Here is a 14,415-nt window from a genome sequence, read left to right as displayed (position 1 = left end):
ATACCTCTTTCCCCTCCCTCATACCTCTTCCCCTCCCTCCTACGTCTTTCCCCTCCCTCATACCTCTTTCCCCTCCCTCATACCTCTTTCCCCTCCCTCATACCTCTTTCCCCTCCCTCATACCTCTTTCCCCTCTCTCATACCTCTTTCCATTCCCTCATACCTCTTTCCACTCCCTCATACCTCTTTCCCCTCTCTCATACCTCTTTCCCCTCCCTCATACCTCTTTCACCTCCCTCATACCTCTTTCCCCTCCCTAATAACTCTTTCCCCTCTCTCATACCTCTTTCCCCTCCCTCATACCTCTTTCCCCTCCCTCATACCTCTTTCCCCTCCCTCATACCTCTTTCCCCTCCCTCATACCTCTTTCGCCTCCCTCATACCTCTTTCCCCTCCCTCATACCTCTTCCCCTCCCTCCTACGTCTTTCCCCTCCCTCATACCTCTTTCCTCTCCCTCATACCTCTTTCACCTCCCTCATACCGCTTTCACCTTCCTCCTACCTCTTTCACCTCCCTTTTTCCCTCCTCCCTCCAGCCTCCCGACTTCCTTCCTACCATCGGGCCTTCCCGCCCCTTCCTGCTGCTGATCTCGCCGTGGCTGCGACGCCGGTGATGCTCGTGTGGAAAAGGAGGGAAAAGTAAGAAAGTAAGGTAAGAACGAGAGGTAGGAAGAGAGGGGAGGAAACAGTGAATGTAACGGACGTGGGACAGAAAAGGGACGAAGGACAGAAAATGGACGAGGCCGCGGGAGGAGAGGGAGTCGGGTCGAGGGGAACGGAACGTTTGGGCCTAGTGAGCTGAGGAGACTTGGCTGGTTTGGGGGACAGGCGACCCGTTGCATGGGTCCGCATAGTAAGCCTCGAGAATACCGCTGCTCCTCGCCGACTACCGGCTGAGACCTTGACGGTACTGGATGGGATTGAGTTAAATTCCGTGTTTGATGCACCCGTTCCGTTCGAAAACCGCCGAGTGTCAGGTCATCGGTCCGTGTGGTGGCCCCGGACTCGTGTGGGGTCATCGGTCTGTGTGGACTGTCGTGGCCCCGGACTCGTGTGGGTTTATCGGTCCGTGTGGTGGCCCCGGACTCGTGTAGGTTCATTGGTCCGTGTGGTGGCCCCGGACTCGTGTAGGGTCATCGGTCCGTTTGGTGGCCCCGGACTCGTGTAGGGTCATCGGTCGGGTCCGTGTGGTGGCCCCGGACTCGTGTAGGGTCATCGGTCCGTGTGGTGGCCCCGGACTCGTGTAGGGTCATCGGTCCGTTTGGTGGCCTCGGACTCGTGTGGGGTCATCGGTCCGTTTAGTGGCCACAGAGTCGTGTGGGGTCATCGGTCCGTGTGGTGGCCCCGGACTCGTGTAGGGTCATCGGTCCGTTTAGTGGCCCCAGACTCGTGTGGGGTCATCGGTCCGTTTAGTGGCCCCGGACTCGTTGAGGGTCATCGGTCCGTGTGGTGGCCCCGGACTCGTGTAGGGTCATCGGTCCGTTTGGTGGCCATGGACTTGTGTAGGGTCATCGGTCCGTGTGGTGGCCCCGGACTCGTGTAGGGTCATCGGTCGGTGTCGTGGCCCCAGACTCGTGTAGGGTCATCGGTCCGTGTGGTGGCCCCGGACTCGTGTAGGGTCATCAGTCCATTTGGTGGCCATGGACTTGTGTAGGGTCATCGGTCCGTGTGGTGGCCCCGGACTCGTGTAGGGTCATCGGTCGGTGTCGTGGCCCCAGACTCGTGTAGGGTCATCGGTCCGTGTGGTGGCCCCAGTTACCTCATAGTTCATTCATATCGGCCGGGTCGAGTTCATTGGAGTTTGTTTTATAAAGATTGTGTTTTTCATTGGAGTTTGTTTTGTTTATATGAGAATACTGTACTATGAATGATTAGGTGGTCCACAAGGGGGGAGGGGGTGGTTACGTTGTGTTATTGTGGTTGTGTTATTGTGGTTGTGTTATTGTGGTTGTGTTATTGTGGTTGTGTTATTGTGGTTGTGTTATTGTGGTTGTGTTATGGGGTTGGCTAGGTTGTGTTTTGGTGGTGGTTTGATGTTTTGGGGGTGGTTTGGTTATGTTGTGGGGGTGGTTTGGTTGTGTTGTGGCGGTGGTTTGGTTGTGTTGTGGGGGTAGTTTGGTTGTGTTACAGGTGTGGTTTGGTTGTGTTTTGGGGGTGGTTTGGTTGTGTTACAGGCGTGGTTACATTTGTTTTATTGTGGCAGCTAGGTTGTTGTTGTGTTGCCCCAGTCAGTTCTGGTTGAATAGATCAGCGGCACGGAGGTCGCCGATCATCTCACAGGAGTGACCCGGAGATCCCTCACATCCAAGATGTGCTCTTGCCTACGTGAAGCCAGGATAGCGTGTCTTCCATGATTTGTTTTATTGTTTGTGGAGCGACCTGGCAGTGGTTGCAGGTGTCGTATGTGTTGTTGCCGAGTCTATGATGGTAGTGTAAAAGTTGTGGGTGGTGTCCACAGCGAAGGCTGAAAGGTGAACACTATCAGACCTGGGGAGTAGTTTCTCTGTGTCATCGATGGGTGGGGAACACACTAAGTGTGTTCAGCCTGGGTGTGCAAGTTTTTTTTTTTGTTTTTTTTTGTGATATGATCTGAGAATGACATTGATGAGTTAAAAGTGACGCCGAGTATTTTTGTTTTGTGTGTGTGGAATAGGTATGTCGTTCAGTGTGATGTGTGGGTTGTTAGGGTTAGTGCTAGGTTCCTCAGTGTAATTTGTTAGAGGAGGGACTGTTGATTTTGAGGGGGCTACCTTAAGTGTGTTGATGGTGAGCCAGGTTTGTAGGGTGCTGAGGAAGGGTTGAAGTTGTGCTGTAGTGGTGTTGATGTTGCTATGAGTAGAGGTGATGGTTATATCGTCCGCATATGAGGCTAATTGGATGTTCTTGGGTGGTTGTGGAATGTCGTGCATGAACAGATTCGAGTGTGGGGGAGAGGGCTGAGCCGTGAGGGACTCCATTCGGAAAGTATTGTGTGCGTGACGACCTACCGTTTAAAATTACGAATGACTGCATGATAGGTAGTTGGCCGGCCAGCGCTTGGTGTTGTTGTGCATTTTTGTGTTGAGTGCTTTTGTTTGTGAGTAAGAGCTTTGGGAGTGTGTCAAACACTTTTCTGACGTCTACTGTCGTGAGAATAGTGTGTTTTGATGGTTTCTATCGTTGAAGCCTCCAAATGTGTTTTGTGTGGGGTTTGTGAGGAGAGTGGTGGTGGTGGAGTGGTTTGGTCTGAATCCTTATTGGGTGTGTGAGAGAGGGTTGTGAGGTTGTGAGTGTGAGTGTAAGTATAAGACGTTCTGTAACTTTGGAGGGTGTGCAAAGTAATGTGATAGGTGTGTAAGAGGCTGCTTTGGTGGGATATTTGGTTTAAGGAGAGTATAATGATTGTGCATAGTTTCCAAATATGGCCATTTATTGAGTATTTGTAGGAATTATTTTTATATTTGTGTGGACTGATATGCAGTGTGGTCCAAAATGTTTGAAATGTAAATTTGAGGTGTTGGCAGGGTTTTTGAGTTTTTGTGTTGTTGTTGGTGTTGGCAGTTAGCCTGCGAGATTTTGATGTTTTTGATGATTGTCATTGTTTGTGTAAGAGTGAATGGGTTGATTGTAGTGCAGCATTGGTCGCTGAGTTTGCATCTTGTAATACATCCTTCCTCTTTTCTGGGTCCCTTGTGACGTGGGTTTGTGTAATGGTCACAGAGGATGTTAGCTTGTTGTTTTTCTGATGGTATGCTTTCTGTGGTCGTTATGTCTGCACGTGAGGGTGTGCTGCCACCGTTGGAGTTATTGATGCTGTTGATGGTTTTGTACGAGTGTCCGGTGTTGGTTGAGCGGTTTAGTGTTTGTAGAAAGGAGTGCCAGTTTTGTGGTTTTTTTTCACGAGTATTTCTGTGTTTAGTGTTTGAATATTTTCTACTATATCTGGTGCTTTGGGTGTTGTTGTGTTGTGTTTTAGATTGTCGCATTGTTTAATGAGGTGTGTGATTTCTGGCGAGTATTTGGGGTTGTATTGTTTTGATATTGCCCTTTGGCATGTATTTGGTAGCTGCGGTTGTGATGATCATTATTGAACTGTTTGAGGTAGATGTCATTGGTCGTGATGTTGTTGTTAAGTTGTTGGAATTTTTACTCCCGCCAGGGAGTAATGCATTCGATCGTGTGTGTGTGTACGTGCGTGCGTGCGTGTTCGTGTGTTTGTGAACAAGATATCTGGAAAAGTTCTGAACGGATTTGGATGAAAGTTAGTGGGATGATTTCCCTTGGGATAAGGAAGAATTGATTAGTTTATGGTGAAGCTCAGGATATTATTCTGGATCCAGGAATTTTTTGAAGGATTTTTTTTACCATTGGAAGACGGGGCTCATTTTAAAAAAAACATTATCTTCTATATATTCTATCTTTAACATTGTGATATGAAAATAGTTTTCATATTTGTTGTAAATGTAGTTTAAACTCGTGGTTATGTGTTAGAGCGGTGTATTTTTTTGGCAGCGTCTTCAAGGTTCTTATTTTTTTCTAATAAAGACATATTCTGCCATTTTAAAACCACCAAAGTGTGTATTAGGTTTCCCCATTTCATAAAATGTATCGTTTGATACGTATAATGCTTTAAAACTGTTTTTTTCCCTTTTTTTCTTTTTTTACCTCAGAAGAGATATCAACATTTACCTCAGCGAATGTCAATTGCGGTGTCAGTATTTGATGAACTTATAAAGACTTAGGTGAGTTATAATTGTGACAAGCATGTGCACGAGATTCTTCCCAGAAGAATGAGTGGTCGCATTAGCTTGTACGACTTAAAATGAGCGAGTTTTGTTTTGACGTTTGGGCCAGTTTTACATGTTGTATCCCTAAGGAATGAAACGAACGTTTCCTGGCTTACAATTTTATTTGAAGTCACACATGCCTCCAAATACCGTCACTTATATAGAATTGAACACTGAATCCGAAAATGTAAGTGAAATTGCCTTGTTTTTTTTACATTATCTTCTATATATTCTAAATATATATCTGTGCAGTGTCTGTCTTGTGTTGTCTTGTCTTGTGTTGTCACTGAACTACTCCCTCAAACTTTTGTGAAATCGTACTATTCCAACGACCCACGGCGGGAGTATGCGCTCTACTGAGTGGCGTTCTAGTTGTTCAGTGTAAAAAAAAAAAAAAAACCACCTTTAGAGGCCATGTTTCCCCGCAAAGCGGGGGGTTGGCCTTTTTTGGGAACCGTGGTTGTTGTTGTTTTTCGGTCCCCTTTTTGAAGCAATGTTTTACGGCCGGATGCCCTTCCTGACGCCAACCCTTTTTGCCGCCTTTAACGACAAACAGGGAATTACCAGTGAAATGGTACTCAATTTGCCGACCTCAGAAGGATGACAGGCTGAGTCAACCCCCCTGGCGTTAATTCAGCGATCGACCGGGATTCGAACCCAGGATCCTAGGATCCTAAGCCGGCACCCTAGCCGCTAGCCCAACACCAGGGATCTTGTTCACCCTAGTTGTTCCTAGTTGTTCCTAGCCGGCTAGTCCTAGCCGGCACCCTAGTTGTTCAGTGTCATGCTCAAAATTGTCCCACATTGGTTTCTTGTAATCTGTGAATGTTTTGTTTGTGTTGAGGTCTATATTTGTGTTTATGGTAAAGATGATAGGTAGGTGATCTGAAGGGAGTTGCACTGTTCTCCATAATGGTTAGGGTAGGTTGTGTAATGGGGTGTTAGTGGTGGTTTGGGCAGTCATGTGGTGTAAAGACTAATTCGTGTAGGGATTTTTTGTTTATTTAAACAAGCAAGAAATTTTGAATTGGTGGAATGTTTGGAACTAGAGCGGCACTCGGTAGAGCGCATACCTCCACCAGGCTGAGCAGTTTACCTTTTGTATCCCACTGATAATAATCCATCCCACTGATCTGGACCTGGACCTCCAAAATCTAATCGGCTTGTTCTTGCCACCTACCCAACTCGTACACTAAGTTTTTTCTGAATCCATCCACAACTTTTTGAGATATCATGCTACATACACTGTTTCTGTGGAACCTCAGCATTAGCAGAGGAAAAGTTCCTGAAAAATGCGATGAATTTGGAATCCGTGAATGTCAGTGCATCGTTTCAATGGGAAAAAGGGGTATAGGTTCCTGGCAGTTCGTGATTCATAAGATAATTTTTATTTTTTAGTTTATGAAGATGAATGCAGTTTTATGTGAAATGCTTACAAATAATAGAACAACAACAACAGGTACTGTTTCCAATTTTTATTTAAGATACGGTACATGCAGTACAAAGTAACTTTGATGATTTTGATGATGATGATGATTTAGAATCTAGTAAACTCAATTAACTCCTCTGAAGAGGACGGAGGTGAGAGTGCTTATGAATTGTGCACCAAAAGGAATGTAGATGAGGAGGCAGGTGAGAGTGCTTATGAGTTGTGCACCGAAGGGGATACAGGCGAGCGAGCTTGAAGGTGTTGAGGTGAAGAGGGCAGGGAGAAAAAATGGGTGATAGCAAGCTGCTTCACTGAGTGTTGCAGGTTTCTGTGCAGCTCTTTGTATGGCAGGAAAACATCATCCAGCCCCATCGTGAACCGGAGGTACCGCTCCACCACTTGGTCAGCATCTTGTAATCTGTCAGCCACTGACCTCATATTCTGTAGCACCTCAGCCTGGAACTTGATGGTCAGATTGAGCCTCACCACCTTGTCCTTCTTTTCACCTCCCTCCTCCTCGGAAGTCTTTATGATAGCATCCAACTTCCCCTCAGTGAGCTCCTCAACAAGCGAGGCGATTAGCTCCTCCAATTCCTTAGGCTGCATGTTGTTGAAGCTGCCAAACCGACAATTGTCTACTTCTCTTCCATGGTTTTGGGAAAGCTTCTGAAGTAGTCGAAAGCATTGATGGTGAGGACTTTGACCTCATCAGGAACTTGGTCAAGAGAAACGTTGATGGCATTGATATAGTGCGCGATGTTGAAGTCCTTCCAACATTTCCTGACGCTACGTTTGGGGTGAGCTCAATAGCATCCAAGATGTGACAGAAGGTGCGGAGGGTGTAATGTGTTTTAAACGTTGAAATCACACCTTGGTCGAGTAGTTGGATCAGGGAGGTGGTATTTGGTGGCAGGAAGCTAACCTTGACATTGGCATGGGTCACCTTCAGCAGCGACTTCGTGCGGTCAAGAGCGTTATCCACCAGCAGAAGAACCTTGAAGGAAAGATTCTTGTCTGGCAGGTACCTCTCCGCTTGAGGGACAAAACAGTTATGTAACCAATTCTTAAATATGGTAGCTATTACCCACGCCTTTCTGTTTGTTGGTCCTCCAAAATACGGGCAGAGTTAGCTTGTTTTGGCCCTTGAGAGCACGTGGGTTTAGGGAGCGATACAACATCATCGGCTTAATCATGCAGTCCCTTTGGGCATTGGCGCAGAGGAGTAGTGATGCTGGTCCTTCACAGCCTTGAAGTCTGATGCTTTCCTCTCTTGCTTTGAGAGGAAAGTCTTCATGGGATTTTTCTTCCAGAACAGGCCGGTCTCATCTGCATTGAAGACCTGCTCCTGTAGATACTCCTTCTTCTCGATGAGATGCGCAAGTTGAGCATGGAAACTTTGAGCTGTCTTGTGGTCCGCTGAGACACGTTCGCCTGTGAGCTTTACTTTGCAGAGACCGTGCTGCTTGAAGCACCCACATCAACCTATGCTGGCTTGGAAGGAACTGGGACCACTCATACCCACATCACTTGTGTTTGCAGCACCACCCACGCCAGCCAGACGATCGTACATTTGCTTTGCCTTTTCGCGAATCGAGAGGTCCGTCTAAAGGCATGTTCCTCTCGGCATTGTCCTCGATCCACACATTTACTGCCTTTTCCATTGCTTTGATGTGAACATCCCTGACTTGGGTTACCACTTTGGTGCTGGGTACTGCACTCGTCGCAACACTTTCCCAAATTGTTTTATGGTTTTTCTTTATGTAGCGCAAAGTCAACTCATTCAAGTCATTGTGCCTGCCCACCGAGGCTACACTCTCACCTCTTGATAGTTTGTCAAGCAGCCCCACTTTCTTCTTCTGGGGAGCAGACACATCTCCTGCACTACTCGTACGCTTAGGACTGATGATCGCACAATGTGCGCAAAAGTTCACAAGCACAAGTTATCACAGCAGGTCAAGGCAGCGGGACGAACTCTCTTCGGTGGTGCTCAAAAGGTCATGAGTGCGAGGAATCACAGCAGAGCAAGGCAGCGGACAAACGATATCTGCATGAGTTCACAAGCATGAGAAATCAGAAGGTCAAGGCAGCGCGACAAGAAAAAAGAATGAAACCCAGGACATGCTGCAAATAAGTACTCATGCAGGGGCTGTGGGTAGATGGAGGATGGGTGGTAGTGTGACCATTGTTTGTTGGGGATGCTGGTGGGGAATGGTTTTTGCACACATACAGCTGCTTTATGCATGATGTGTGAAGATGCTTTTAGAACTGTTATGTGTGTCGCTGGTGGGAAATGGTTTATGTGTGCCCCTAAATGTTTTTTTGCATGCCATGTGGAAGATGCTTTTGGAAGTGTTAATTTTGCGGCTTGTAGTTGGTTGGAGATGCTTTGTACTTATGTGCTGCTGCCTGAAGATGGCTTTAGTATTGTGTAATGTTACTGGTGATAGATGGTCGGTTAGAGTTGCTTTGTACTTATGCAGGTAATATGTATATTGTATATACAGTCGTGAAAAATATTGGCACCCTTGCACTTTTTTCAATTGACTCACAATTTTCTCTCAAAATAAGTTGAAATTGACAAAAGTATTTGGTCTCCACAATTCTTTAATTCACTGCTAATATTACAGAACCTTTGCTTTTGATTCAGAACTTAATAAACCCTTTTAAATCAGAAAATATAAAGAAATGGCATTTACAAAATTATTGACACCCTAGACTTAATATTTGGTATCATGGCCTTTGGACAAAAAAACTGCAGTCAAGCACTTCCTATAGCCATGAATGAGCTTCATACACCCCTCTAATGGCAGTTTGGTCCACTCATCTTGTGCAAACTGCTCCAGTTCTCCCAGATTTGAAGGGTGCCTTCTCCAAACTGCTGTTTTCAGATCTCCCCACATGTGTTCAATGGGATTTAGATCTGGACCCATTGCTGGCCACTTCAGAACAGTCCAGCGTTTTGTCTTGAACCATTCCTGGTTGCTTTTTGAAGTGTGTTTGGGGTCATTGTCCTGCTGCAAGACCCATGACCTTCGAGGGAAACATAACTTTCTGATACTGGGTTGAACATTGCGCTCCAAAATGCCTGGGTAATCTCCTGATTTCATGATGCCATGCACACAATCAAGGCACCCAGTGCCAGATGCAGCACAGCAATCCCAAAACATCACTGAACCTCCTCCATGTTTGATTGTAGGGAAGGTGTTCTTTTCTTTGAAGGCTTCATTTTGTTTTCTGTGAACATAGAGATGATGTGCTTTACCAAAAAGCTCTAATTTGGTCTCATCTGTCCACAGGATATTCACCCAGAATGATTTTGGCTTGTTCAGGTGTCTTTTGGCAAACTCCAGTCGGGCTTTCTTGTATCTCTCAGCAGGGGGTCTTCCTGTGTCTCCTACCATAGAACCCCCTTTCATTGAGTTGGAGACGGATGGTGCGAGTTGTAACTGTCGTACCATGTGTCTGAAGGTCAACTTGAATCTGTTTGGCAGTTGATCGAGGTGCTTTCTCCACCATTCGAACAATTCTTCGCTGCAATCTTCGATCAAAGTTTCTCTTGCGGCTACGCCCAGGGAGGTTGGCTACACTGCCATGGGCCTTAAACTTCCTGATAACATTGCATATGGTGGACACAGGAACATCAATGTCTCTGGAGATGGACTTATAGCCTTGAGATTGTCCATGCTTGGCTACAATGTTGTGTCTGACCTCCTCAAACAATTCTCTGGTTTTATTTATTTTGTCCATGCTCATTGCAGAACACACAGTGACACAAAACAGCAGAATGACTCATTTTCTCCAATCAAACTGGTTGAATGAGTGTTTTTTTTAAATATTGCAGGCACCTGCAACTCACCATAGGTGAATTCAATTCCAAAGTAAAGGAGAATCACCTGCTTGAAATCTAATTATTTCTAACAACTTCCAAAAGGTGCCAATAATATTGTCCAGGTCATTGTAGGATTTCCGTGTGGGATAAGCTAAGATTTAGTAATTTTTCACCTTTTTTTTTTGTTTCACTGTAAACCAAAGAAATACATATGTGGATACCAAAATATTTTTTAATTCAACAATTTTCTGGAAGAAATGGTGCATTATTTGAAAAAAGTGCAAGGGTGCCAATATTTTTGACTCTGTGTGTGTGTGTGTGTGTGTGTGTGTGTGTGTGTGTGTGTGTGTGTGTGTGTGTGTGTGTGTGTGTATGTGTATATAAATATATATATATATATATATATATATATATATATATATATATACATTGTTTGTATGTATGTATGTTTGGTGTATGTAATATGTATTTTGGTTTGGTGTATGTGTATTTGGTTTGGTGTATCTCAACCGTTGACTACCTGATGGTGTGTAGGCGAGATAGGGGGAACCTCCAGGACACAAAGGTGATCCCGGGGGAGGAGGCTGTTTCACAGCACCACTTGGTTGTCTGCGACATAAGGGTGAAAGGTGCGAGGAGAGCTCAGCAGGTCAAGTACCAACCAAGAATGAAGGTGTGGAGGTTGAAAGAGGTGACAGTAAGGGAGGCATTAAAAGAGAGGCTGAGTCGGGCAGAGGATGATGTGGTTGAGCTTGAACATGGTTGGATGTCAATGAAAGATAGTCTGTTGGGAGCTGTTGGTGAGGTATGTGGATGGACAAAAGGACCATCGAGGTACTCGGAAACATGGTGGTGGGATGATGAAGGTGGAAAGAGGATTGCCGAGAAGAGGAAGAAGTTCGAGGAGTGGCAGAAGGCGAAGTGTACGGGGGCAGAAAAAGCAGAGCATGAAAGTTATAAGGCAGCCAAGAAGGCTGCAAAGAAAGAGGTAGCAAAGGCGCAGGAGGCATGTAGGATAATGTTCGGAGAACGCTTGGATTCGGAAGAGTGTCGGAGAGCGGTATTCAGGATTGCAAAGCAGAAAGCGAAAGAGAGGTGTGATGTGATGGGGGTGAGTTGCTTGAAGGATGAAATGGGACAAATCGTTGTGGACCCAGATGGAATTAAAGGAAGATGGAAGAGATATATGGAAATGCTGTTGAATGCAGAGAATGAATGGGATGGCAACATGGAGAGTAACCCAGTTTTAGGACCGGCAGAGAAGGTAACTGAGAAGGAAGTTGAGGAAGCGATAAAAGCATTGAAGAGTAGAAAAGCGGGAGGGCCGACGGGAGTTGTGGGAGATATGTTGAAGGCAGCAGGAAGTTGGGGTGTGAAGAGAATGACAGAGATCTGTAATCTGGTGGTGAAAGAAGGCCGCATTCCAGTGGATTGGGAACTGAGTACCCTCGTCCCTCTATACAAGGGGAAAGGTGACCCTCTGGACTGTGGCTTGTACAGAGTGATAAAGTTATTGGAGCATGGAATGAAGGTATTGGAAAGGGTATTAGAGAGGAGGATAAGGAAGAAAGTGAAGATTGACGAAATGCAGTTTGGATTTATGCCAGGAAGAGGAACGACAGACGCGCCTTTCATTGTGAGGCAGTTGCAGGAGTGCATGGAGAAGAGGAAGAAGTTGTTTCTTGGGTTTGTTGATCTTGAGAAAGCATTTGATAGGGTTCCACGTGAAGTCGTGACATGGGCATTGAAGAAGTTAGGAGTGGAGGAATGGTTGATCAGAGTAGTGATGGCAATGTACAAAAGAGCGCGCACAGCTGTAAGGACGATGGACGGGAACAGTGGTGAGTTTGAGGTGAAGGTGGGAGTGCATCAGGCGTCGGTACTAAGTCCACTACTATTTGTAGCTGTGATTGAGGTGGTGGCTCAGAACGTAAAGGAGGGTTTACCATGGGAGTTGTTGTATGCAGATGATCTGGTGTTGATTGCGGAAAGCATGGATGGACTGAAGGAAAAGATGAACAAGTGGAAGGAATGTATGGAGACAAAAGGTCTGAAGGTGAATATCAGAAAGACGAAGGTGATGGCAAGTGGTAAAGCATGTGGTGAGGTGGAAAGAACTGGGAAGTGGCCGTGTGCTGTGTGCAGGAAGGGTGTCGGAGTGAACTCCATTCAATGTAGAATGTGCGCTGAGTGGGTTCTTCAAAAATGTAGTGGTCTGAGAGGGTCATTAACCAGTGTGGCAGCTACATTCAAATGTAAGGTGTGCACAGAGGGAGCTGCAGATGGAGGAAATGTTGAGTTGGATCTTAGAGACGGCGTGAAGCTGGAAGGTGTGAAAACATTTTGCTACTTCGGAGACATGCTGAATGGAGAAGGTGGATCAGACTCGGCAACGGTTGCTCGAGTGAGATGTGCATGGAAGAAGTTTCGGGAACTGGGTGGCATGCTGACGAGGAGGGGAGTGTCGTTGAAGCTGAAGGGAAAGGTGTATGCTGCATGTGTGAGAAGTGTTATGATTTATGGGAGCGAGACATGGGTAATGAACGTAGAGCAGCAACGAAGGCTGGAAAGGGTGGAAATGCGAATGGTTCGGTGGATGTGTGGAGTGTCGTTGAGAGATAGGAAAACAAATGATGAATTGCAAAAGATGATGGGAATAGAGCCTGTGATTGATGCTGTGAAGAGAAACAGTTTGAGATGGTTTGGTCATGTGTTGAGGAAGGATGAAAGTGACTGGTTGAGAAGAGTGATGGAAATGAATGTAGAAGGAAGTAGAGGACGGGGAAGACCGAGAAATACTTGGCTAAAGATGGTGGAAGAAGAAATGTGGGCAAGGGGGTTAACAAGGGGAGATGCAGAAAATATGGCAAAATGGAGAAGATTGTCATGGGGACCGCAAGGCTAACCCCCGCTCTAGCAGGGAAAATAGCCTTAAAATGCATGTTGTTGTTGTAGTATACATACATTGTTTATGGAAAGTCTACACCCCCTTTCAAAATTTTCACCTTTTGTTACCTGATAACCTGGAATTAAATTGCATTCAATCAGTCGTTTTTCACCTTTATTTACACATCGTAATCCACAACTTCCAAGTGAAAAAAAAATTCTACAAATTTCAGAAAGTTAATTAAATATACAAAACTAGAATATCTTGGTTGGATAAGTGTCCACTCCCATGAGTTATTTCTTGATTGAAGCACATGCGACAACAATTGCAGCTGTGAATCTGTTGGGATAGGTCTCTGCGAACTTTGCACACCTTGATTGGAAAATATTTGCCCATTCTTTTCAAAACTGTTCAAGCTGTCAAGTTGCGTGCGGAGCATTGATGGACAGCATTCTTCAAATCCTACAACAGATTTTCGATTGAATTTAGATCAGGACTTTGACTGGGCCACTCAACGACATTTACCTTTTTGTTCCTTTGCCACTCCATTGGCTGTGTGCTTCGGGTCATTGTCATGCTGAATGGTGAACTTACATCCCAATTTCAGCTCTCTTGCAGAGCGCAGCAGGTTTTCCTCTCGGATTTTTCTGTATTTTGCTCCATCCATTTTCCCTTCTGTCTTGACAAATGCCCCAGTCCCTGCTGAAGAGAAACATCCCCATAACATGATGCTACCACCACCATGCTCCACAGTAGGTATGGTGTTCTTTGGGTGATGTAATTTGTTGGCTTTGCGCCAAACGTAACGGTTTGCGTTTAGGCCAAAAAGTTTCAACAGACCATAAAACCTTTTGCCACATAGCTTCAGAATCTCCGGAATGTTTTTTTGCATACCTGAAACGGGACTCAAGGTGGGCTTTTTGAGTAATGGCTTCCTTCTTGCCACCGTAACATACAGGCCAGACTTGTGGAGTGCTTGGAATATTGTTGTGACATGCACACAGTAACTCGGCCTTTACTTTGCTATAAAGGCCTGTTGCTCTTTCAAAGTTTTTATTGGCCTCTGATCAGTCTCCTCCTTTCTTGGTCTCATCCAGTTTGGAGGGATGACCTCATCTAGGCAGAGTATTGGTGGTACCATACACCTTCCACTTCTTAATGATTGTCTTGACTGTCTTGCTTCAAGGAATATTCAAGGCCTTTAAAATATTTTATTACCCTCTCCTGAAGTGTGCCTTTCCACAAGTTTATCCCGGAGATCTTTTGAAAGCTCCTTGGTGCTCAGGGTTGAGTCTTTGCTGTGAATTTCACTACCTAGCAGAACAAACCTACAGGAACAGCTGATTTTATTCTGAAATGGTGTAGGCCAATTCATTTGGTGTGTGATTTTGAAGGTGATTGGTTATACCTGAGCTAACTTACAATTGCTATTATAAGTAGGGTGGAGGGGGCGGGGGAGTGGACACTTATCCAACCAAGATTATCTAGTTTTGTATTTTTCATT

General features: G+C 45.5%; 1 protein-coding gene across 5 annotated transcripts in view; it reads left to right on the top strand.

The window, feature by feature from the left end:
- Positions 1-555: 555 nt before the first annotated feature.
- Positions 556-14,415, top strand: part of KBTBD2 (kelch repeat and BTB domain containing 2) — a 64,625-nt gene continuing 50,765 nt past the window's right edge. The window contains exons 1-2 of one of the 5 annotated variants that reach the window (XM_078779586.1): positions 574-652; positions 4,650-4,721. The gene's annotated coding sequence lies outside the window, so the exon portion shown is untranslated. Of the gene's footprint in view, positions 653-4,649; positions 4,722-12,243; positions 12,429-14,415 lie in introns of those variants that run through there. The other 4 variants (XM_068119587.2, XM_078779587.1, XM_078779588.1 and 1 more) reach the window with 4 other exon arrangements.

Source organism: Myxine glutinosa, chromosome 6, assembly GCF_964187855.1.
Source record: "Myxine glutinosa chromosome 6, kmMyxGlut1.1, whole genome shotgun sequence".
In the NCBI taxonomy this organism is placed as follows: Eukaryota; Metazoa; Chordata; class Myxini; order Myxiniformes; family Myxinidae; genus Myxine; species Myxine glutinosa.
The sequence above is the reverse complement of the archived record's forward strand: the minus strand, read 5'-3'. Positions and strand labels throughout refer to the sequence as shown.